Raw genomic sequence first — 26080 nt, 5'->3', positions numbered from 1 at the left:
AGGTAGAGGCCAGAAGGAACAGAGGGATCCTTTTTCTCACATTCCGTTCGAAGAGGGAGACCCCTGAGCCCAGGGGCCAAGGGACTAGGAATAGCCAAACCCCGGCCACAGCTCCTTAGAGCAAAAGGCAAAGGACTCTTTGGGATCCTAAGTGTCTTCTGGGTGGCTTTGGAAGCCCCAGAATTTCTCTTCTTAGATGAAAACCAGCGCATGTTAACATACACAAGATGCAGGGCCGGGCTGTGCAAGGTGACGCAGGCGGCTTCTGAAGATGACCCCAGGGTCCTCCACCTGCCCCCCATCCCGTCAGCCGCATGAAGGAGGCCAAGACAGCAGGGCCGCTGCAGGACCTGGAGCCAGGTGCCAGCCCGCCAGTCCACCCGTCCCCAGTGATGGACAGAAGCCCCAAGGGGCCCGAGGATAGAGGGAAGTCTGGATTCTTATCACAGACCGTGGTTACCGAAGTCGATGTTTAACTTGCAGTTAAGACTCCCTCTACGTAAAGCCACAGAGTGGCAGCATAATGGCTGAAATCACGGACCCTGGAGCCAGACCTCCTGCGATCCATCTCGTCTGGAAGACCTGGGCCATGGCAGCCAACCTCTCTGCCTCAGTTTCCTCCTCTGTACAATGGAGACAACTGCATCCACTTTGTAGGGTCAGGTAAAGATTACACGGGTGTGTATGAACAGAATGCCTAGAAGCCTGCCCCCCCACAGGGGCTCCAAAAGCACGTGTGAGGTAGAAAGCTTCAAAAACGTGACTGTTTAGTTTGTCATTTTTAAGAGCTCCCTAATCCTGCAGGCTCTTTCTTATGACTGCATCAGCATCTGCCCCAAGCCCGGTGCAATATGTCCTTACAGGGTGAGGGACTGACTCCATACAGCTGCAAGTCGACCCCATAGTTTGAAGCCAACCAAATTACACATTTAAGAAAAAAACAACCTCGAGGATCAACGCTTAGCGTGACAACTGTCTGCAAAGGCCACGTTTTAAGTAGTTGCACTGGGGGCTCCTGGGCTTAGTGGCACATTAGACACTCCGTAATTGCATATTCGGTTTTGAGCAGCTTTTAAGCGGTTTCATATCTTGACTCCCCTCACCTGCCCAGTGGTCTGCCTGCAGTGTGAATGGCTACCTGCGTCCGACAGGCGGCTCCCGCGCCGCCCACTGATATCAGGCCTGCAGCAACCCCGCCGGGCTGCACCCCGGCATCGGCAGGATTGATCCGAGCCTTAGCAAAGATCCGCGTCAGACAGCACAGACCTCCTGGGCCACGTCTGTTCTGGCGGAGGCAGCATGGTGGGGGTCTCGCACCCTCCCACCTACACCCCCACCCCCGCGCACACACGGGTGTTTCTCCATAATCATAATAATACACTTTTACACCATGAGCAGGGGCGGTTGATTAAATCTCTCCTCGACACTCCAGATCCAAAAAAGAATAATGGTAATGATTTCTTGTATGTGCGTGGAGTCTTACAGTTCATAAGATAATTTCAGAGCCTCCATCTGCTTCGAATGTCATGACACCCTGCGGGGTCAGTAGGTCAGGAATGTATCCTGTTTGCCACAGATGAAGGAATATGGATCAGAGGGGGGCAGCCATTTTTGGAAGGACACGCAGCAAGCTGGGAGGAGGTGGACCTCACGTATTTGCCTGCCCCAGCTGGACACTCCTCGTGGCTCTTCCTGCCTGCTCTGGGCTTCTTTCCTGAAGGCATCAGGAGGGTTGGTTGATGGGACACTTGCTTCCCCAGCCATCTCCACCCCATCAAAGACATCCACATTTTGCTCCAACTAGTTCTCCAGCCTGCCTCCCAACTTTCCCCCTTACAAACGGTGTTTCCCAAGCCCACCCTGCCCCCTCACCTCTGGGTCTCTGCGCCCCCAATCCTACCAGGCCCCCTCGAAAAGCCTTTCACCAAGAATGCTCTCGGCCTGCCACCAGCCAGCAGCAGCTACGGGAAATGCTGCCTCCCTCTGACCCCCACAGCACCCGAGTCTTCCTCCCAGGTCATTATTTCTGGTGTTGGGGCTTCTGCTCCCCTGGGGCACCTTGAGGGCAGGAGCTACGGTGTGTTTTCCCTGGAAGCTCTCAGGCCTCACACAGGACCTGATACACAGCAGGGACACAATCGCTATCCGCGTTTCAGTGCCACTAATCCTGGAAGGAAGGACTAGGTGTATTAATAGAGAGAGGTTTACCTGTACAAGGACAGCCCCCTTTAGAAATGCAGGATTCTGGCCCTAGCCGATTTGGCTCAGCGGTTGGAGCGTCGGCCTGCGGTACAGAGAGACCCGGGTTCAGTTCCCGCTAAGGGCACGTACCTCGGTTGCAGTTTGTCCCCGGCCCTGGTTGGCTGTGTGGGTGGTAGCCACTCGATGTGTCCCTTTCACATTGATCTTTCTCTCTCTCTCGCTTCCTCTCTCTCCCTCCCGCTCTATCTGAACAAAAAATGGAAAAATGTCCTCAGGTGAGGATAAAAAAAAAAAAATGCAGGACTCTGAACAGACAGCAAACTCACTGCACTGGTCGGCGTAGCGTGGCCTTAAACTCAGGCAACAACTGAATGTGTCTGGGAATTAAGAGCAGAGGCAAAATCAAGCATCATCAAACCAGGCCTTGAAATAGAACCTGAAACTCCCCCTAGGCCTTGGGGCTGCATCCATAGTCTTCATTCCAAAACCATCACAAATGTCTCTTTCATTCCAGGCCCTGAGACAGGGTCAGGGACAGAAAAGACTCTTATCCTAGGTCCTGCCTTGATGGAGCCCACAGCCCAGTGGGGAAAAGAGAAACCAAGCAGACAAGGACAAAACAGTATACAAACACTCTAATGGGGCGTGTCTAGGCGGCCACCCTAGTGGAGAACGGGAAGGTGCAGGCAGGAACAGGACGGCCTAAAATAGAAAGAAGATGGCATTTATACATACGTGTGACGTGTGTGTGTGTGTAGAGTTAGTAGCAGTTAAAATGTTAAAGGGTACAATACTAACATTTCCAGGCAAAACCAACGATGCAACCAATTACCCAAATAACGTTACCCCAAGTTCACATGCTATGCACGATCAACGAAATTTCTGTACTAGAGAGACTTTTCCTCTTCACCAGAATATGTTCATGCCACACACATTCATGACCACGTGTAACGTGGTGTCAACATCGTTCCTTCCAAAGGAAGCAGAAGCAAGAACACTCGAATTCTCTGAGCCTCAGTGTTGTCAGCAGCGCCAAGATAAAACAGGCCCCACGGGATCTGCCGCTGGGTCCCACGAGATGACGTGCACAAGCCACTCGGCCATGGAGACCACGGGGCAGGCTCCCACTTGCTCTGAGCGTGAATGACGGGATCAGCATAGCGTTACAGGGGAGCACACGGACTGCAGCCTGCAAGCCTGGCTTCCAATCCCAGCCCCACCTCTCACTGGCCGGAACCTTCAGCAAAGCTAGGTAGCCTTCCCGAGCCTCAGCCCCCCGAGCCGTAAACTGGACATTCTAACGCGCAGCTCAGAGTCTAATGATAAAATGAGGTAATATAGCAAAACATTTACCGCAGAGCAGGTAGTAAATTACAAATAAAGTATTACTCGTATTATAGGACGTCTGTCAAATATTTTGTCTACTATTTCAAAGGCGACCTGAAAAATTGAGTCTATAACCTGCATGTCCGCAGACACCCAGGTGTCACAGGTAGGGGCGAGCATGACATGAGAAACACAGGAACTGGGTCTGCTGCCCAGCGTGGCCGCCTGCACAGGGCTGGCTCTGGGAGCGGCTGCCCCTCACAGCCTGGCAGTGCCGCCGGAGTGGGGACAATTCTCGGGAAGAGAAACAAAATCCAAGCTGTGGGCGGATGCCTCCATTATATACCCAATGTACTTACACTTCGAAGACCAGCTTTTCCCGGCGGTCATTCACACACACACACACACAGATGAGTTTTCAATGTGTGTAACTAGTGCAGGGAAATGCACTATTTAGCTGACCTGATTTTTACCTTGGGAATAGGAGGCACAAGTGTATTCTCGATAAATGCAACCAAATATTTACTTCACCGCCAAGAGGTAGAGAGCTAGAGAAAGCGAGGAACGGAGGCCGGCAGACAGCGTCAGCGCCCACGCCCCTTGGAGGCTCCACAGACGTGTCTGTCCGCACGAGTCTCCCTTCTGTACAGGGGTGACCTGGGTCTGGGTGTAGGGCGTTTTCCAGCCACGGGGGCGGAGCAGGCTGCAGCCTCAGGTCCCTCGGTGGGCGTTACGGTGTGTGTCAGTCTCTCGGGAGGTCCCCAGGAGGCTGTGCCCACAGCAGGACCCCGCCGCACACCTCCCTGTCTCAACCGCTCTCTCTCCAGTGCTCCCGGCTCACACTGGAAGAAACTACTTGCACCAAATCCTTGTTTCAAGGTGCGCTTGGAGGAGAACCAAAACTAAGACACAGAGAGAAAAACAGGAAAATAATATAGAAAAAAAAGGAGTGAAGGCAGAGGAAGAATATAATCGATGGGAGGGTAAACTCGGAGGAAAAGCAGAGGTAAGATTAGAACTGAGGAGGAGAAGGAACAGACCACAGATCAAATGTCAGCTTCCTCAGCCAAGTGGCCCTTATTTGCCGTCACCCCACCCCACCCAGTCTGGTCTACTGAACCACCAACCCCGTGAATTCCTGCATGTCTCCCAGAGGCTCACCATCCCTTGTCCCTGAGAAAGGGGGAGTTCCACCGGCCCCAACTCGGACACTCCGCTCTTTGACTTTGCAAAGCTGTATGTAACCCCTGCACCCTCAGCGGGGACAGTATCACCCCCAAGGAGCCAACCCTGTTCTTGGGGGAGGGGGCAAAATAACCTTAGATATCATAACAGTTTGTGGCACTCCGAAGTACAACCCCACCTGCCAGAATCTCATTTCATTTAATTTCATGGAGAGAAGGGATTCGATTTTTTTTTTTTTTAAATCTAAAACGGCTCCTTAGGAGAGTGATAATGGAGAAAAAAGCTTGAGAAACGCCGACATAATGATGAAAAGCCTATTCCGGATTCATTTTCAACCCGTCCCGGGAAGTGACGCCCACCACAGTGAGACTGGAACTCCTCTCTCCCTAGTGTCCCGTGGGAAACAGGCACCACAGAGCAGGGCACGGAGAGCGGAGGCCTTAAAGAGCCGACTTTTCTAGCACTCTTGGTGGATTCCAGAGGTTATCGTCCTCGTCCCCACTTTGTAGTGGGCAACAGAAATAAAGACGCTCGTCATTCCGAAGTCAATTCTAAGACCCACTGTTTCAACGGCTCATCCTGGGCCACAGAATAAAGCCCCAGGATGCCCACACGAGGGTCTTGCCCTTTTCTGTCGCTGTGCACACAGCTACCGGCGCAGAATACAGGAGTCTTCAACGAGATTTTGGTGAAATTCCTTAAGCTCAGCACATTCAAGGGAACTTCTTTCTCCAAACTCGTTCTGCTTCCCAAATCCCCAGGGCCACCAGCTACATCACCACTCCTGAGGTGTCAGGCAAAAATCTTGGAGCGTGACCCAGCCACCCAACAAAACAGAAAGCAAAGACAGGGGCTTTGAAACCTGCTATACCCAGGTTGGGAGCCTGACTCTGCCACTCACCAACCAAGACCTCGGACCAACTATTTAACCTTCCTGAGCTACCAGATCCCCCTGCAAAACAGACATAAGAGCTATCGTCCTTGCTGGGGAGTGATAGGTTTAAACATGGTGAGATATGCAGAATGCTTAGCACAGAGTTGGACACACAGGAGGCGCTCAATAAATGGGACTCGCTCTTGTTGCTGATGCCATCGACATTGGGGATGTCTTTACTCTCTGGACTTCTAAAACACGGCATAATGTCACTGAAAAGCAGAACGTGGCAGAGGACTGACAAAGTCTCATCTCAGCTCCGTGACTCACTAAGACAGACTTCGCAGAATTCATTTCCTCTTCTGTACAACGTGGGTAACACCACAACCTCTGCCTGGCGAAGCTGTTGTAGTCAAGAGATAAAGCGCATCATGCACACAGCAGATGCCCAGGGAAGTGCGCTGGCTGCCGTGCTCTTAATGACATGCTATTTCCAATCATCCTCTAATTGTTTCTCACCTGGAATACTATGTTCAAGTGCCCGGCTGTTCAGGAGGGCGAACTACCGAAGGGGACCGCAGTTTCCAAAGCCCTCTTACAATCAACGACATCAAGCACTGCAAGAGAAACGTAGCTCTATCCAGCCAGCTGAGGAAGGGAGGGTCTGGTTCAGGTCAGGGCTCAGGGGGCTTTAATCCGAGGTCTTCCTTCGGTGGAAGCCTGTTAGGAATGCAAATCGCAGCCATGTGAGCCTAGTGAGGGAGGAACCCTGGGAGGGGGCCAGGCAATGTGGCTTTCAGAAGCCCTCTGGGTGACAGTACGTTTGTCCCTTGGTCTATATAGGTGGAGTCGGATGCTTCCAGCTTCATTTCCCCCACCCCACGCCCCTTTATGAGGGCCAACAATTTAACTGACTTGATCAGTGGTTCATTCTCTGCCCTTTTTTATGGAATCCTTGACACCAAATCCGCTGTTTGCCTCCTTTAAGTAATGAAAAAGGGCAACGTGAAAATAAACATTGAATAAGACAGCACAGAACAGTGGCTCACAGGAGGATTTCAATGACAGCTGTCCCCTTGTCCTTTGACCCTGGTGGAAAGCAGTCCACACTTGGGTGGTTGAGAAGGTCCAGCCTCAAACCAACTCATCCTTCGATACACCAGATGCCGGTTTCCAACGTCCAGGGCACTGGCTGCGCTGAGGTCCTTCATTCGCAGAGATGCCCCAGGCCCAGGGAGGGGAGGCAGGTCACTGCAGGGACTGCTCCAGACAGAATGGTCCCGGGTACACCAAGGCTGCGCCAGACCCGAAGACAGACAAGGCAACAACCAACAAGAGCAGTCTGGTGCAGCCAGCAGGGCATGCCAGCCACTGGACTGCTGGGCTGCTCTGAGCAAACTGCCTGCTGTCTCTGGGCTTCTTCAAGACCATCAAAGTTTACAATGGTTCTCCCAAGACTCCCTCTAGCCCCGTGCTTCTGAGTCCAAAAGTTCAGTTAAACATCAAGAGGAAGGTAAAGGGTTAACATTCCTCCACTCAGATTTCTTCCAGTTTAGGAAGATACCTGTGTGAGGAAAGCGAAAATTAAAATGAACTAAAAATACATATTTTAAAAAAACTTTTTATGTTAACTTTTTTTGTTTCCACTTAAAGGAAGAGAGGGATGCAGATGGCTTTAAAGCAAGTTCAAGTGAAATTAACTCGAAATCTTCAAGCAGAGTCAAGCGAGGAGGGAAGTAGTCTCGGATTGATATGCAGCCAGGGGTGTGCGGGAGACAGCCAGTCTGCAGAGGGTGGACGTTTCATCTTCACAGCTATTTATCACCTTTAGAAAAGTTTGCCCAGAGAACCGGCAGCCAGGAAACGAAGAAAAACATGCATTTACCAGTTCGCTTGACGGATCTCTCCCAAAAACCAACATGGCCACCCAACTTGAAGAATTTCACGTCCTCCAGTTCAAGGAATAAAATAAAAGACAGGACACCCTCTCCCATTAGGCTTTCTTAAAATTTGGAATAATGATGTAACAGGAAAAAACAAACAAACAAAAAAAAAACAGTCATTTAACACCAAGCGCGGGCTTGCTGGTCAACGTCTCCACAGGTAGACAAAGTCCGCCACAGTAGCAGTTACTTCATCTCAACTCCAAGGATCGATACCCTCACTGCACAACACCAGCAGAGATCTCAACAGACTTACTCCTGAGGGTCATCTAAATGCAAGGAGCAAAGGATGGATCTTCAGGAACTCGGTTACAGGACTCCAGAAAAACCATTTAAAACCCTTAACATAGTCGTGTGTGTGCATATGTGCGTGTGTGTGTGTGTATGTGTGTGTGTGTAAAATGTGGAAACAAATGGCACCTTAATCTGACATGTTTTATATTTGTTTATCTAATACCTTAAACCTGCAGAGGTCAGTAGTGAATTCATGTTGGGCATTTGCTCCCTACAGGGAATCATTCCCAAAGCCGCCGCCCCCTGGATAAAGTGCAGGCAGGGGAGCTGAAGAAACGGGAGAGAAAGTGGAGCTGGCTGTATTTTCCCAAGATGGCTCTAACCACCTCCCCCAGGCCTCACGTCCTTCCACAAAGTGATCCCGACACGAGCCTGACCTCCGCCCTTGACTTGGGGCGGCCCTCTGACGCACTTGACCAACAGAGTATGGCCGAAATCATGCCGCGCTGGCTCTGGGCCTGGCTCTTCCCTTTCCTGGCATCTTGGTTCCTGCCTGTGGGGACACTCGTTTCTCAGTCGCCAGACTGTGAGAAGCCACTGCGGGCACTCTGATGGATGCTCCCCGCTGAGTCCAAAGCTGGTGCCCAGGATGGCTGCCATCCGTGGGAGGTAGCCATTGGACATCCAGCCGTTGCATGACTTCAATCCAACGCCATCTGACCACAGTCTCATAACAGACCCGAAGAAGGAACCTCCCAGTTGAATCCAGGTACCCCACAGCACCACGGGAGAGAATAATGCATTGCTATCTAGTCAGTAACTTGGGGAGGAGTGGGGGATTTGATGGGCACACAGCAATAACCAAAACATGTGACCTGAGAGACAGAGCTGGGGTGGGGCTTGAGATATAAAGAATCCACCCTGCCTGGCCCCAACGAGTTGGCTCAGCGGTTAGAGCGTGGGCCCACAGAGCAAAGGGTCACGGGTTCGATTTCCAGTCAAGGGCACGTACCTGGGCTGCAGGTTCAATCCCTGGCCCCAGCTGGGCTCCTACAGAAGGCAACCAGTTGCTAGATCTCTCTCACATCACTGTTTCTCTACCCCCCCCCCCCCCCAAACACACACTCTATCTAAAAAAGATCAATGGAAAAATGTAAAATATCCTGTGGTGAGGATTAACAACAACAACAAAAAAAAACAAACCATAAAAAAGAATCTGCCCCCTCAAGGGTCTTCTACAGGAGTTGCCCATGTCTGCTGTAAGGACCTCTTCAAAATAACAGCACTGCCAGTTCCACAGCACTGCAGAGAGGAAGAGGGGGAAATGCGCTCAAAGCCAATAATTTGAAAAACAAAATAAATGTCTCACCAGACACACCATTTCAAGGGTGCTAAAATCACTGCTCTGAGCCATGCAATGGGACAATCAAACAGAATTTTTAAGATCTGAAATCTTAAAAGCCTTTAAAAAATGCAAATAACCTTTCCACTTTAAGTCTCTATTTTAGAGTAATAAAAAATGCATTAGGCAAATGCATTGCCTCTGGCAGGATCTCAGAGAAAGTCACTGCAATTCCCAGACCAGCCCCCCTGCCCTCACAGTAACTGGATGGCCATACCTGAGTGGCTGGCCAAGGAGGTCAAGCCCTTACTGAGTTTTCCTGTTTTCTTGCCTTTCCTTCCCTTTCTCTGTGTTTTCCTTACTGTCCTATACACAGTAAGGCAATAGGTAGGAAGCCAGTCTCATTATGCAAGGACTGTGGCCGTGTGAATGATAATATCGGGACAGTATGGGAAAGGGACCGGAGCTCGTTATAGAGAGGAGAGTGAAAACCACAGTTGACTGTGGCCACACCACAGAACGGGCCTGGGGCCCAGTCCTCGTGCTGACCGGTCGATCAGAAAGTGGTAGTGGTAGGGCATGCCATTCAGTACTCGCCAGACATGAAGGTCTCCACCGTGCCCAGGGCTCGGAGACCACAGGTGCCCACCAGGACAGGCAATCCGCCTGGATCCACCTCTGCACTCTTCACCGTGGGACAGATCCGCTCCCTCCCTCGGTCCCTCAAGCCTGGACACACACACTCAGCCCACTCGTGTTTGTTTTCCCATCCAATAATAATTAGCAGAGGATACGGCAATGAACAAGTCAGACGGGGTCCCTCTCGTCACTTGAGCAGACGTTCAAAGAAAAAAAAAAAGATACTTCAGCCCTGGCGGTTTGGCTCAGCGGTTGGAGCGTCGGCCTGCGGTACAGAGAGACCCGGGTTCGGTTCCCGCTAAGGGCATGTACCTCGGTTGCAGTTTGTCCCCGGCCCTGGTTGGTCGTGTGGGTGGCAGCCACTCAATGTGTCCCTTTTACATCGATGTTTCCCTCTCTCTCTCTTCCTCTCTCTCCCTCCCACTCTATCCGTACAAAAAATGGAAAAAAGTCCTCAGGTGAGGATAAAAAAAAAAAACACAGATACTCCAGACAATGATAATATAGGAAGACACAGGAGATGTGACAGAGAAGGACTATATGAGAAAGGCCCGTTCTGGTGGCATTTAAGCTAAGGCCTGAAAGGGGGGCTGGATTTGGAGAAACAGCGCTCCAGGCAGATAGCTCAGCACGTGCAAAGGGTCTGAGGCTAAAAGGGAACTTGGCCTGTTTTAAGAAGTTCAAGGGTGACCAATGCGGCTGGATAATGGAGGAGAAGGGGGGAGAGAGGCGGGAGGTGAGATGAACATGGATGCAAAGGTTTAATACAAAACAGACAAAACGCTGACTTTCAGCTCAGGAGCAATGGGAGCTATTGAAGGATGTTAAGTAGGAAAATGACAAAATCTGCTTGATGGTTCTGAAAAGCGCCCTGGCCCTAGGACAGTGCTTACCTTTGGGGGAGCAGTAATGGGAAGGGGTAGACTGGAGCAGACAGCATGCTAATAACATCCTGTCCTTCACAGGGACCGTCTATGCGTCCTTTTCTGTATGCAGGGTGGGGCAACAGTAGGCTTAGAGTCATTGGTATGGAAAATAATACAATAATCAATCAATAATAATATAAGAATAAATTCTTCACATACTCAGAACTGTAAACCTACTTTTGCCCCACCCTGTATAGGGCATATTTCAATAAAATATTTACTAAAAATTACTCTGGCTTCTCCCAGGAAATGGATTTGGAAGCAGCAAGGGAAGAGGTACAGGGGTTCAACAGGAAACCTGTGGAGACACCTGGGGTGGAAGGTGAGGGTGCTCTGGGTGGGGCTGGGAACAGAGGCGAGAAAGAGGGAGTCAGGGACCCCTGCCTTCAGGGTGGCGGCCTCTTTCCTGACCCCCATTTCCTGGCATCCAGAAAAGGCACCCCATTCCCACACTGACCTCCGGGAGTCAAGCCCCACCCCATCGACTGAGCAGAGCCACCCACATCAAGTCCAAAATGGGTTTAATAAAAGAAATTCCGATATTAGAAGAGAAACACACACGTCTCCAACAACAGCGCATCCATCGAGTGTGTATGGAGCACCGCCGCGTCGCAGCTGCTGGGACGGCTGAGAAGGAGGGGGGGGAGGGGAGGAGAGGTCGGGAAGCCCACGTTATAATGTGGATGCGGTGAGTCAAGGGCAAGGCACAGCGAAGTCTGGAGACGCAGGTGGCGGCCGGAATCAGCAGGCACCCGAGACCCTCCGAGTAGTCGGGGTGCAGAGGAGTGAGTCCCTGTTCATGCTGCTCTGACCTCTCCTCACGAATGGGCCCACAACCGGACCTCTGCAGCTAGAGATCTAGGCTCTGATCTGTCTTAAGGAACAGAACTGTTTCAAGAAGGAAAAGTAATCCAGCGAGAAGTGAAACCTCACAAGCAGAGAGCTGGAGAGCCCAAGTCCTCCTTTGGAAGGGATGGGAACACACTGATCGGGAGGAAAATTTGTACAACGGAGTCCTCTGAGAATTAATCACCTTTGGAGACACAGGTCACGCTCATTATTCCTGGAGCAGGCAAACAGCTCTTGAAATGAGCTCCTAGATTCCACACTGTCACGCTTGGTAGTCAGCCACAGCGTCTGCCTCAGAGATGAAAACATCTGCACGCCGCGGTTCAGTGCCCCGGGCCCATCGTCTCACCCCGGACTGGACATTTAGCATCTCCCTGAGAGGGACGTTCTCTTCCGACCTCCCCCCCCACTCCGAGTGGAAGTCTCCAGCCTGTATGAATGGAAACACGTCCTCATATGTAGAGGAAGGTGCAAAAGAGGGACCCGAATTATCTCTATTGATTTCGCAGAAACTAGACGCACACTGGTAACAGGAGCAGAGCATTCCCATCGCTCACGAGCAGACGGCAGCTCACATCTCTTTCACATCTGCGGGTTGAAGGACTTTTGTTTTATTGGCTAGAAGGCAAGTCGATGGGAACACTTGTCAGCTCCACTTCCACACGCACACACCCATCCGAAAAGACAAAGTCCATCCACCCAGCACCGAAGGGTGCCGAGAACCACTGGTGGGAGGCTCCACGGAGCCTGCAAACAGGGGAAGAGAAAACATCCACACGGGGTAATGAGAACGGACTCGCCTTAAACATCAGAAATTGTTCATTTCTTTCTGTTCCATGCTGCAATAGAAAGGTCATCTAAGGGTCAGAAAACCGGCTGAAGAAATAATGAAATCTGAGACGTGGAGGATGGGAGCAAAAAGAAAGGCAGGAAAAAGGAGGATTGATTTCAAAGTCAGATCCCAGTGCATCTGGGACGAAAGTACAATCCCTGTGGAACAGACGGATGCTCCAGCAGTTTCGATGAGTCTGTACAGCTGCAGGGAGGACTATTTCATCAGTGGATTGCAATTCAAAAGTTGAAGAGGGAGATTCAGGCTCAACCTTCGTTAACCCCGGGTGGCCCGAGAAGACTTTTAAAATAAGGACAATTGTTGCTTCTCTACCCCTAGATGGTTGGGTTTCTGGATGCAACTCATTCATGATACAAATGTGTCTCCTGCTTTAATTAAACTCGGTCTCTCATCAAGGGAAGGAGAAATAACCCCAGTCTAACGTCTCATCCATGATAAACTTCGCTGTCTCTCTTCTGTTTCCAAATGAATTTGGCTTATTAAAAAAGTAATGAGTTATTAATTAATTCTACAGTCATACAAAGCTGTTTAATTCTCAATCTAATTAGCAGCAATCTGTTGAAGGATCCTAATGATGATTTTAAATTTGCTAACAGAAACATCTTTTCACTTTTCATAAGTTATTTATAGCGGAGCTCACACTGGATCCCGCTTGGCTTCTTGCTTGATAAGATTTCTATAAAGCGCTCCACGCTCTTCCCATCTCGGTGCGACAGGATTTAAGACTGGCACCCCTGCAAAGCCGGAAGTAGTATCGTGGGTCCGCTTCATGGCCAACCTGTCTTTGAAAGAAGCTCAAAGACTGAGCTCTGTGGGCAAGGGGACTCTGGACACTGATGTGATTCTCAAAGAAGAGACAAAAGTCAGGTGTGGACTTTCAGCTTCTGGGGAAAGACTGGAGGCTTGCGGTTATGGGGGTGCTGGGGAGGGAAGGAGGAAAGCTTGCCATGACGCCGATAGGAACATAATTTTCTTTTCTTTCCTTTTTTTTTTATTAATTTATTTTTGTTACAGATGTTTCTCCTTTTCCCCCCACTGATTCCCTCCTTCCCCTCCCTCCCCGCCCTGTCCCCAGCTTTGTTGTCCATGTCCATTGTTCATGCATACATGCATATAAGTTCTATGGTTTTTCTCTCCCTCACCACTCCCTCTTCTGGGGATTGTCAGTCTGTACCCCGCTTCCACATCTCTGGGACTACCCCATTCCTCAGATTGTTATGTTCATTATATTCCACAAATAAGTGTGATCATATGATACTTGTCTTTCTCTGTTTGGATTGTTTCACTTAGGATGATACTTTCCAGGTCCCTCCATGTCATCTCAAAGGATAAGAGATCTTTCTTTCTTACAGCTGCATAGTACTCCATGGTGTATATGTGCCACTGCTTTTTTATCCATTCGTCTACTGATGGTCATTTGGGCTGTTTCCAGATCTTAGCGATTGTAAATAGTGCTGCTACAAATATGGGGGTACATATATTCTTTCTGATTGGTGTTTCAGGCTTCTTAGGGTATATTCCTAGAAGTGGGATCACTGGGTCAAATGGAAGTTCAATTTTTAATTTTTTGAGGTAATACCATATTGTTTTCCATAGTGGCTGCACCAGTCTGCATTCCCACCGGCAGTGTACTAGAGTCCCCTTTTCTCCACACCCTCGCCAACACTTGTTGCTTGATGATTTGTTGATGGCGGCTGTTCTGACAGGTGTGAGGTGATACCTCATTGTTGTTCTAATTTGCATCTCTCTGATGATTAGTGATGTTGAGCATTTCTTCACATGTCTCTTAGCCATTTGTATGTCCTGTCTGAAGAGGTGTCTATTTAGTTCCTCCACCCATTTTTTAATTGGAGGAACATAATTTTCATAACGGATACAATACAGAACGTTCCTGAACCTCTTGTTTGAGAAACAACACACATTGAATCACCTATCATTTCTGTGTAGAATTGTTACCCTAACCACTACAGGAAAATGTAAAAGTACCAAACGATATTTTGCATGCATGCCCATCAGGATCTGCCTGGCCGTATACATTAGAAGTTTGTATGTATATATTAATGTAAACGGCCGTGCACTCCAAACTACGAATCAAATAAATACACGCATATGCACGAACTGCACATAAAATCAAGTGTGTTTATGAACAGGCATTTTCCTTCCTTCCCTACACAATATAAGGGATTAGATAATCAGCGAGCTGCTCTCTACTTCTCCGACATCTAATGCGAGGTAAACCTGTTTTGCGGTCAGAGTCGCTGTCGAGAAAGATCTAGAGAAACAGCTGAGGGAGGAAGCAACAGGTTCATTAGCTTCCCCCTAATATCCAAGGGGAAGGGAAACCATTTCCTATCTCACCCCCCATCACCCCTCCTGGGGCTATGAAAAAGCAATATGCATAATGGCTAAGAAAATGGATTCTAGAGCCAAACCGCCTGGGGTCGAACCGCAGCTCTGTGCGTGCTAGCTGTGTGCCTTTGGGCAAGTTACTAAACCTCTCTGTGGCTCAGTTTACTCATCTAAGAAAATGGCAACAATAACAGTACCTACTTCATAGGATTGAATGAACTAATATTTCTAAAGCCCTTAGAACAATTTCTGGTACACAGTACATGCTCTGTTACCTCTAAATAAAGTGAACTCTAGCTTGGCATTCTCGCCTATACAGTATGCGGAGCTGGGTGTGTCGCAAGGCCATTACCCACTGACAACAGCAATGTTTTTAAAGGAAAGCCAGAGCCCTGACCAGTTTGGCTCAGCGGTTAGAGCATCAGCCTGCGGTCCACAGAGACCTGGGTTCGGTTCCCGCTAAGGGCACGTGCCTTGGTTGCAGTTTGTCCCTGGCCTTGGTTGGGTCGTGTGGCAGCCACTCGATGTGTCCCTTTCACATCGATGTTTCTCTCTCTCTCTCCCTTTCACTCTAACTAAACAAAAAATGGAAAAATGTCCTCAGGTGAGGATGGAAAAAAAAAAAAGAAAAGCCAGAAACTCAAATTACAGAGAACATTTGGTCACAGGGTTGAATTTCTCGTGAGCAGTTTTTTTCTGTTTCTTTTTTGAGAAAACATAGGTAGGGTGTTAGATTAAATGGCTTCCATTTTGAGCCCTCACTCGCGTTATTATTTATTAAATGTCATTGCTTGTTAAAATGCTAATAATTCACTAGGTTTTTAAAAAATTAAACACAGGACCTTGAAAAAAATTAAACTTAAATAAGTAAGTTGCATATTAATGGAGGGGGAAGCCTGGAGGAGTGTATTCCGGAAACTATTTATTTACTTTGCAAAAAATAAAAAGGAGTTTAGTTATAAACAGTATTAATAATAACAGTAATAATATCAGCATTTACGAAGCATTACCCACATGCGGGGCGCTGGCTCGGCGGGTTACGTGCACCATCTCGTCGCGTGCGTGCAAAGCTGTCACCCGACAGTCCTCTCCCCTTCGGGTTACTTCTCTCTCATATCTCCTCTCCCTAATTACTCATCCCCCCTAGCCAGTGCCCTGAGCAGGACAGCTGGACACTTCTTGGGAGGAGATGCCTAATTATAATACCCCTGCCCTAGAAGGTCAAGCAGGAGTCGAGAAGGCGCCCAGGAGACAGAGTACAAGCAGGTGGATAAAACCTGGTGAAGCCCATTAGCTGGAGACCAAAGTCTTCCCGTGGGCCTGTGTGTCCAGTTCGTCGAGGTCAGAGAACACGGGCCTAAATCCAAAGCCCCGTGTGGAGCTTTCTGGGAGCTCTCCTCTCTGTCCATGCCCCGCAGCGGGAGAGCCTGGTTTCCCCTGGCTACCCCATCGCTGATCCCACAGAACATCAAGTTCTCTCTCAGGGCGATTCTGTCCTCCAGGACACTCTTGGCAATGTCTGGAGACATGTCTGGTTGTCACGACTGGGGAAGGGAAGAGCTCCTGTAGCATCTACTGGGTAGAGGTCAGGATGCTGCTGAACATCCTAAAAGCACAGGATAGACCCCACAACAAAGGACTGCCCAGCCCCAAATGTCAATTCAATTTCCTATTTAAGCCAAAGATGAGAAACCCTGCCCTCGAGTGGCTTACAAACAGCACAGCCTTTGGGTCCAGAGAAGCCGGGCCGGGCTCCATTAAAAGTAGGTAGTCAAATAGCCTTAGGTAATAATCCCTGAGCCTCCTTTTACTCATCTACAAAACAGAAATCTAATACAGTCACTTGAAAAACCCCTAACACAGCCCAGCCAGTGTGGCTCAGTGTCTGAGCGTTGTCCCATGCACCCCGAGGTCGCCAGTTCGATTCCCGGTCAGGGCACATGCCCAGGTTGTGGGCCCGATCCCCAGTGGGGGGCATGCAGGAGGCGGCCAATCGATGTTCTCGCTCATCGATGTTTCTATCTCTCTCCCTCTCCCTTCCTCTCTCTCTAAAAATCAATCAAGAAAAAGAAAAACCCCTCACACAGCAAAGTGCAAACTCAGAAAATTGCAGTGATCAGCATGGCTATGTCCTCGAAGAAATCGTGCAGTTCGTTTCCTGTCCGTACCAACTCTAGGTACTCTCTGGAAACCTGACCTCTGGGTAATGAGTTCCAAATGGTGACTCTAATCGATCCTTGCAGGTGACTGAACTCATGACCGTGGCCTCACTAGCTCCACCAAAGCATCTATTGAGCTGGACAAATGAAGGAAGAAAGAATAGCCTTTCAATTTAATAACATTCAGCAGCTCATCAACCACAGGATCAGCCCAAGAACCATGAGTCTCAACTTCCACAGAGAATCAGTGACTTCCAGATGCCCCACTGGGCCAATATGATTACAAACCAGAACACAAAGAGGTATGGGGTAGGGAGTGGGGGGTCACTAAATGTTAATATTAATATCGTGAAGTCACTGACATAATAGGAATGCACCAAAGCCTAACAATTATTTATCAGACTTACCTGCCACAGTAAATAATGGCAATGTTCACCCGCTGACTTATGTACTCAGGCAATGCCTACTTCTGCTTCTCAGCTCACACGGGATCTCCTCCAGGAAGCCCTCCCTGATGGGCCCTCACCCCAGGTCTGGCCACCGCTCTGTGTTCTGGTGATGCACTGGGCACACCACCATTGCAACTGCTTTCCTACTTTACCTTAGTTATCTCTTTTCTACCACAAGCCCGTGGGCTCCTAAGGGCAGAAAATAGTCTGGGCCGATGTTTGCAAAAGGTGGCATTGGGGCCAGTACATGCCACTGCTGAACAGCCACCAACTGTGGATTCCACGTGGATTGAACACGGCTGCCTCAGAGAGCTGTTGCCACAAAAATGCTGGCCCTAAACTCCATCAATGATGCAATTTAGTGGCTTAAAACAAAGTCTGTGTCCGCATGTCTGTCGGCTGTACGCAGGACCACGGATCTTGGTGCCGCTCGGTTGGGCTTGGCTTGGCCTCCGATTGGGCCCAGGTCTCTTCCACATGACCCTCATCCTCTTTGGACCAGGGGGCCCGCCACCTGTGCTCTTCTCATGGCAATGACCGAACACAAACAGGGCGAACAGAAACGTGGTGCTTCCTGGGACTTGGGCACAGGTGTTTCCATCTGTACCTTACTGGCTTACTGGCTTATGGGAGGTACCAACCTCACCGGGTGGGGAAGCAGACTACATCTCTCCTGGGAGGAAGTGCAAAACCCTGTGTAGAGAGGGTAGGATGAGTAATTGGGGGCAACGGTCCACTCTGGCCCGAGAACACTTACATGAAAAAGAGGGGGCCGTTTGCACACACTTCTAGAGTCATGTGTATTTATGAAATGTTTCCCCTAAACTCCCAGCAGCAAGAGTCAATACCTGTGTTATTCCATTACAGCAGCCTGCACTCTGCTGGTCCTGGTTCTTAAGTAGCCCAAGGTCACACGACTGGAGAGGAGCGATGACGTACACAAACCAAGGTCTGTCTCACACCGGAGCTCAACCAACCACACGAACCAGACAGCAAAGACAGTGTCTGCAGCCTTGCTCCAATCATGCCTTCCTGTCCCAGACCTCATGTCTGCAGTATCTGAGAGGCAATATGACCCAGTCAAAAGAACTATGAACAGTAGGTGGGAAAAACAGCTCCGGGCCAGCCTCAGGAACTGAGCCACACTGCCAACGTCAACCCTCGTCCACACGCCAAAGACAAAGAACCTCTCAGATGTTCTGTGAGCCAAGTACGAGGCATCCTTACCCAGAACCAATTTCAGAGAGAGAGATGTTCAGTGGCAAGAGCAAAAAGCCCGTCCTGCACTCTTAACGACAAACGCTTCCAAAAACATTCTCCACGAAGCGTCAAGCTGGGCAGTGCCAATTTCATCTGAGGTCACCCTGGCTTTTTCCCAGGGAAATCTAAGAAACTTGTGTGTAGATCAAAGGCAGAGGCCCCAATCTTCTTGTTCCTTTTGTCATGATGTAGCATTCACATTCAACAGAGTCCGCTCAGCCCTGCATAGCTGGGATCCATCCTCTGCCACAGAAAATCTTTTACTGTAGAAGTACAGTACATCATGACTTCACACATGAGTATTTTGCAGTTGGTAAGAACCCAGCAAAGTTACTCTGTAAAGGGCCAGATCATAAATATTTCGAGTCCTGCCCCTGCAACCTGAAAGCCGCCACTGACTCCACATACATGAGTGAGCAGGGCTGCGTTCCAATAAAACTTTATTCACAAAAACTGGGAGTGAGATGACTTTGGCCCATGCATTGTACTTAGGTGACCCCGGGTCTAAAAAGATGAGAATGTATTTGGCTAGAATTCTAGAAAGCTGGTCACTATCTTCAAGAAGGCAATGAAAACATATAAAATTTCTTTGGCAGAGTCTTATTTAAGCAGAGCCTCCTAAACACCTAGGTACTCATTTGGTCCTTTTTATAGGTTGGTAAGACAGGAAAATAGATTCCCGTTTTACAAATGAAGATGCTGAAACTCGCTGAGCGCTGTGACCCACCCTCAACCGCACAGCTAGTACGTGGTAAAGCCAGGACTCCAACCAAGGTCTGGGTTCATTCTGGCTCAGTGATTTTTCCAGCATCAGAACGTGGCCATCAGAGCCTGAAAAGGTCATAAAGAAGAATCAGAAAATGCCACTTTTGTTCTAAGAAAATCATCAGTGATGAACGCCAATTTATGAGTAAGATGTCCATTAAAGCCCTTTTTACAATACTGTAAAATTGGAAACAATCTAAGTGTCCAATAGTAAAGGGAAGTTTGGACAAATTATGATGTAACTATTGAAAATAATGCAAATAAGGATACGCAGTAATACTGGGAAATGTTCACAATAATGATAAGTGAAAAAAATAACCAGAAAGCAACCCAGTGGCTACATCTTTATTGTTTCAGCTTGTATATTATCTACATAAAAGCTCTGGAAAGGAACACTCAACTTGTTTATGATCAGTGGGCTCACCCTGCTTTGGGGATAGCAGGTAATTTTATTTTATTCTTTGAACTCTTTCGGTTTTGCCAAACCTTATTTAATATATCTACTTGACTTTTACAATCGAATGAATATGTTTTTTAAATGCAATGTATCCCTAATTATTTTCTAGGCTCTCTCCTATTGTTCTGTTTTATGGCTTTTCTTATGGGTAAGCTGTACGTAAGTGAAAAATTTAAAGCAACCATTCCATCCTCTGAATGCAAGGGAGAGTCCTGTGCACAATCCTTAACTATAAGCTGCAGCATAAACCTGGGTGTATCTCTCTCAGCTTTAAAAGGCTGAGGCAGTGGTCCTTCGAATGTTTGAAACTACCCTCTAAGAGCACAGATGTACATGAACCCGGTCCTGTGTACGAGCCTGCTGAGTAAAAAATATATCTTCTTGTTTTAACAGTCATCCTTTCTAGGGTTACTGGTTAAAAAAGAAACACTAACCACCAACATTATGCATAGTATCCCAGCGCCCTCTGCAATGTGGCTGATGTGATCTGTGTGCCTGAGAGGTAAACAAGAAAAGCATCCTCCAAGGACCTCAGAGCAATGTCAGGAAATCAGGCACCAGACCAGGCTGAGTCCCCAGCAAGGCCACTTAGGAGGCGAGTGACCAAGGACAGGCCACTTAAACTCTCTTCGGCTTCGCATCCTCATTCTTTTTTTAATCCTCACCCGAGGACATTTTTCCATTTTTTTGTTCAGATAGAGTGGGAGGGAGGGAGAGAGAGAAACATCGACGTGAAAGGGACACATCGAGTGGTTGCCACCCGCACGACCCAACCAGGGCCGGGGACAAACTGCAACCGAGGTACACGCCCGGGAACCGAACCCGGGTTTCTCCAGACCGCAGGCCGACGCTCTAACTGCTGAGCCAAACCGGCAAGGGCTAGCATCCTCATTCTTAAATGAGGCATGGTAACCACTTGTTCGACATCTCCCAACAGTGTCATGAGGATCTAATAAGAAAAGAATGAACATCACGAACCCGGCAAATATCTCAGGGGTCCCTGCCATAACTGCTGGGCATAGCACTGGGGATGTCTCCTTCACCACCACTTTCAGATCCAGATTTTTAAAAATGGTTTTCTTGGAAATTGGTTATCTACTTCTATACTGCAGCAGACACACGCAGAGTGTATGTTGCTGAATGTGTGTGTGTGGTTTTGTTAATCCTCATTTTCTTCAGCTGTCCAGAAATTGGAGCCAAGGATACGTGAAAACAATTGACATTCTATCCGATGCCAGTCCTATTGCCTCCCCTAATCATGCCTTTTGTTTTGTTGTTGTTATTGTTGTTTGGGGATTGGGGGTTTTTCTGCAGAATGGGTTTTCAACATTTTTCTTTTTTTAATTAAATTTATGGGGGTGGTATTGGTTAATAAAAAATATTGGTTTCAGGTGTACAATTTGAGAGCTTTGTGTTTTCCTACAAACATTTTGCATGGATATTATAAGTAAACGTATTGCTGTAAGCATACATCCAGAGAAGCGTACAAATCGTGGGTAGATTGCTTAGTAAACTTTCACAAACGCATTCAGATAACTGCCATCCAGATCAATACCACCCTTTGTGTCCCAACCAGCATCCCCTCGCCCACTCAAGATAACTACTGTCTTGACTTTCTTAGCATCATAGATTACTTTTTGCCTGTTTTGCAAATGCTTATTAATAGGATCATACACTATTTCATCATCTGTGTCTGGCTTCTCTTGCTCAAAATTGACTGAGATTTGCTCACTTTGCTGCAATGAAGTAGTTCATTATCTTCGCTGGATGTTATTCCTTTGCATAAATATATCACAATATCCTTTCTGCGACGGGCACTAGGGTTGTTTCTGGTCTTCCTTGGTTCTTACAAATAATAATGCTGAGAACATTCATGTACATGTCTATAAGTAAATATGTTTACCCATTTCAGTCAGGTGTATATCTAAAATTGAACTGGTACCTCGTAAATTATGCATATTTTTAGCTTTATTGGACCTGCCAAATTTACACTCCCAGGAGCAGTGCATGAGAGTTCCAGTTGCTTGACATCGTCCCCAGCATTCGACAGCCTATCTATCATTTGATGAATCTGGTGCGTGTGTAGTGAAATTTCATTGTAGTCTTATTTGCATTTCTGGATGACTAATGAGATTCAGCACCTTTGCATATGCTTTGTGTCCATCCATATCCTCTCTGGTAAAATGCCTCTTCAAGTCTCTTAACCACATTGCTTTATTTTTTCATGATTTACCCAGGCTGAGCAGGAAGGAGTGGCAGGAAAAATAAAATCGGTAGACATTTAGAAAAAAATCATTTAAATTTATCTTTCCATTTCAGGTGTGTGTGTGTGTGTGTGTGTGTGTGTGTGTGTGTGTGTTTTCCTGGTACTTAACTATGACATTCCTTGAACTTTTTTTTTAAATTATTTTTGTTACAGAGGTTTCTCCCCACCCTCTAGTCACCCTCCTCCCAATCCCCCACACCCCAGCATTGTTGTCTATGTCCACTGGTTACACATACATGCATGTGAGTTCTTTGGTTTAGCTTTTCTCTTCCCCCCAACCCCCTCCTCTGAGGTTTGTCGGTCTGAACCATACTCCTTTCTATGTCTCTGGGTCCATTTTGTCATCAGCTTATTTTGTTCATCACCCTTGAACTTTCTGGATGCACAATAGCAATGCCATCCGTACAGAAGCTGGAAGACGTGAGTGCTGTCATTCGCCAAGCACTTACTATGTGCCACACACTTTGTCGTCTCACGTAAGTCTTACACGTGTTCTCAGGACAGTGCTACAACTCCTTTTCACAGAGAGGAAACTGAGGCAGAATACCGCACAGCAACACCCAGCTACTAAGTGACTGGCCCCTAATTCAAACCCAGTCCGGAGGCTCCAGAACCTACGCTCTGGGTCACCACGCTCTTCCTCATCCTTGTAAGACTCCAGTGTTGATCACGCTTCAACATGTCTCAGAATCCCCTGGGGGGCTTAGCACAACAGCCTGCTGGGTCCCACCCTCAGCGTTCCCAATTTAGGAGGCCTGGGGTGGAATCTGCATTTCTGACAAGTTCCCAGGGGATGCCAAGGGGGCCCCACCATGAGAACCGCTGTTCTCCAAGACGGCAGTCATGTCCTTCATGTCTGAGCATCCAGGGGCCCTGGCCCCGGGCCGGGCAGACATCAGACTGGGTCATGATCACTGAAGGGCTCATTCCTCCGGGCCCTCCATGCTGCCATGAAAAGCCATCCTTTCCGGCTCTGCAGGCTGATGAGGGGACACCGGGACCCTCCGGACCTGACGAGGGCCAAGACAGAGGTAAAAAAAATGCTGTTTAGAAATGCTGTCCACAAGTGTGAAGGAAGCAAGTGACTTCACAGAGTCCCCCACCTTCTTTTAATCGATATAAATCCGCACGAGGGAAGAGCAAAACTGCTCCCCGGGTTGCACGTCACCCCCAGACAATGAAGCCGCCTGTAGTCAGTGCCCCCAGCACCCAGGACGCGCTGGTGGCTGGAAACAGTCCTGATGAGTGGTATTCGGGCAAACACGCCCCGGCCCCTGCTCGGTCCCCTACGTACGTCCTTCAGAATACTTGCCGTGGCACACTGTCTGCTGCCCCTCAAACTTCTTCCCTTTCTCACTGAGTGACAGCACCCCAGTTTTTGCCAAGCACTATGTGGCCAGATAAAAGACTCCATTTTTCAGCCTCCCTTGCACCGTGACACAGCCACATGGTCAAGTTCTAGCAGTAAGATACAAGCAGAGGTAGGCCTTCCAAGAAGTCCTTTTTTTTTTTCCCCTGATTTTTATAAGTTTTATTGAAAAGTGGAATGGAAATAGATGAAAAATGAAGGAAATTTCCTTTGGTCTTTGAATCTTATCACTTCACTATAGAGAGGGCTCTTTCAGAATTTCTAAGAGCAAAGCCTATAGGTACCCATGTTATCATGGACTAGAAGTGGACTTCACATAATGAAGCAAAAATAAATCACTTTTGCTTAATTGAATCAGATGAATCATTTGGAATTAATAGTTTGGACATGAACTATAGAAGTAAAAGGTAGTCCTGGCTAGTTTGGCTCAGTGGTAGAGCATCGGCCCGTGGACCAATGAGTCCCGGGTTCGATTTCAGCCAAGGGCAGATATCTTGGCCCTGGTCAGGGTCGTGTGGAGGCAACCAGTTGATGTGTCCCTCTCACGTCGATGTTTCTCTCTTTCTCTCTTCCTCTCTTCTACCTGAAGATAAATGGAAAAATATCTTCAGGTGGTGATTAAAAAAAAAGAAGTAAAAGGTAAAGGAGGCATTATAACCTGTTGATGAAGATGATTTTCTTTCGCTCATATTTTGGGGATACAAGAGGAAACTTCCTTGGATTGTTCTTGCCACTTGGGTATATTCTCTGCCGTTCTTCTGTCTCAGTCACCCATCTTGGCTAAAGCCTTGTTCATTTTCTTTAGATTTGCATCTAAATGAGGAATATTTCTAATTGTTTCAAGATGGGTTTCTAATCTCTCAACAAAAGTCACTGCCAACTCCGGCACATGTACCAGGTATCGCTGATAAACAGCTTCAACGGGCACGTTTTCCTGGCACATGGATTCCAGTCTTTGCCTGAGAGCCCTCTGCTCTCTGAGCGCTGCTTCCAAAGGCGTATTATGCTTTGCAGAGTATGACACTTCTGAGCCAAAAAGGATGAACAGTAGCAACTGTATCTCTTTCTAGTCTTAGAAGTTCCGCTTCCAGGTTTTCCTGGTTGCTTTCAGCTTGAATATTTGTGATCTGCGACAGCCTGGAGAAGTTCACAAGCCAGGAGCTGATTTCTTAGACACATTTAACATCTCCTGGGTGACTACCCCCAAAGCTACAAAATGCCCCAGCGGTACCCTGGCAGCATCTGGCCCGGACACTGGGTCCCAAGGGTCCGCTGCAGCCACAGCTGAAACCCACCTCCCTGGGAGTCTTCAAAGAGAAGAAATATGCTCTTCTCTAGCTCCATCCTGCTGCTCCACATGCAATGGCTGGCACTCAAGCACCCACCTTGGACCATGAGGTTTGGGGCCACAAATCATGTGAATGATAGAGGGATAAAGTGGAAGGAGCCTAGGACCCTTTCAACTTTGTACCACTAGACTCGCTGGAATGCCTCCTCTTTGACAGCTTTTACAAGAGGTGGAAATCAACTTTCTTGTTAATTAAGCCATGGTTATTTAGAGGCTTTTTTTTATGCAGCTGAACTTAGTCCTAACTAGTACATAGATGTTGACAGACACTATGAACCAGCCAAAAGACCACTGGCCTGGTTTAGCCTCCCTCTCTCATAGTATATCCTAAACAAGTCACCTCAGTTCTCTGACCCTCAGTTTTGCAGTCTGTGAAATGGAAAGAGAACTGTGCACTGTTAATTGTTTCAAAAGGCTTTTGTGAGGTACAACTAGGATTTAGCCCAAAGATGCTTAATGAAATATAAAGCCCTACAATATATAAAAGACTTTTATTTCCTATAAATTAGAGAAGCTTTAAACAAGAAATGAAATAGAAGAAAACCAAGGATGAAAAGTCTCTTCTAATTAAGTAACGGAATCAGATCAATGGTTTCTCTGCTCCTCTCTGCCAAGTCAACCCTCCCAGTCCCATCCAGGTTATTCTTTATTTTCCAAACGAGAATTTAATTTTGCTCTAACACCATTATTACATATAAATTGAGTATTTTTTAGACTGAGTATCAACTGACTTTTGGAAATACAGAGATGACATTTATGAGCTGGGGATCCGAGACAGAGGCCGAGTAGGTGAATGTTACACTCACCTTCTCCCAGGATCAATCTGGAATACAACTAAACTACAGAGCAAACAACCTGAGGACCAGCTGAAGAGAAATCTTATAACCAAGGATTTGGAGAAGAAGCCACAGCGAGACTGGTAGGAAGGGTGGAGATGTAAAAAGGCCGGCCCTGCTCCCACAGATAGTGGCTGAGATTCCAGAGGGGGTCTCTCACCTGCAGGGGGTTCCCCCTGAGAAGCATGGAGTCTCAACCCCAAACCAGGTTCCCCAGCCCAGAGCACAGAACACCTGGCTGTGCAAATCAGCGGGGATTCTGTCAACCAGGGAGAGACAGGAGTCTGCTAGAGACACAGGTGCCCTCTTAAAGGGCCAACACACAAAATCTCATCCACAGCCACTCAGCCTGGGCTCCGGGGAAGGAGGGTGGAGCAGACTAGGGTCATGTGAGGAGAAACTGGGGTTTGTGGCTCTGGGGAGAGACTGAAGGGACAGCTGCCAGGATC

General features: G+C 48.1%; 1 protein-coding gene and 1 pseudogene across 2 annotated transcripts in view; both read right to left on the bottom strand.

The window, feature by feature from the left end:
- The window catches only part of PTPRT (protein tyrosine phosphatase receptor type T), a 967960-nt gene that overhangs the window by 877384 nt on the left and 64496 nt on the right, over positions 1-26080 (bottom strand). The gene's annotated exons all lie outside the window — the stretch shown is intronic.
- Positions 23811-24842, bottom strand: LOC118618341 (annotated as a pseudogene).

This window comes from Molossus molossus, unplaced genomic scaffold, assembly GCF_014108415.1.
Source record: "Molossus molossus isolate mMolMol1 unplaced genomic scaffold, mMolMol1.p scaffold_m16_p_6, whole genome shotgun sequence".
NCBI classification, from domain to species: domain Eukaryota; kingdom Metazoa; phylum Chordata; class Mammalia; order Chiroptera; family Molossidae; genus Molossus; species Molossus molossus.
This window is presented reverse-complemented; position numbering and strand designations above follow the sequence as displayed.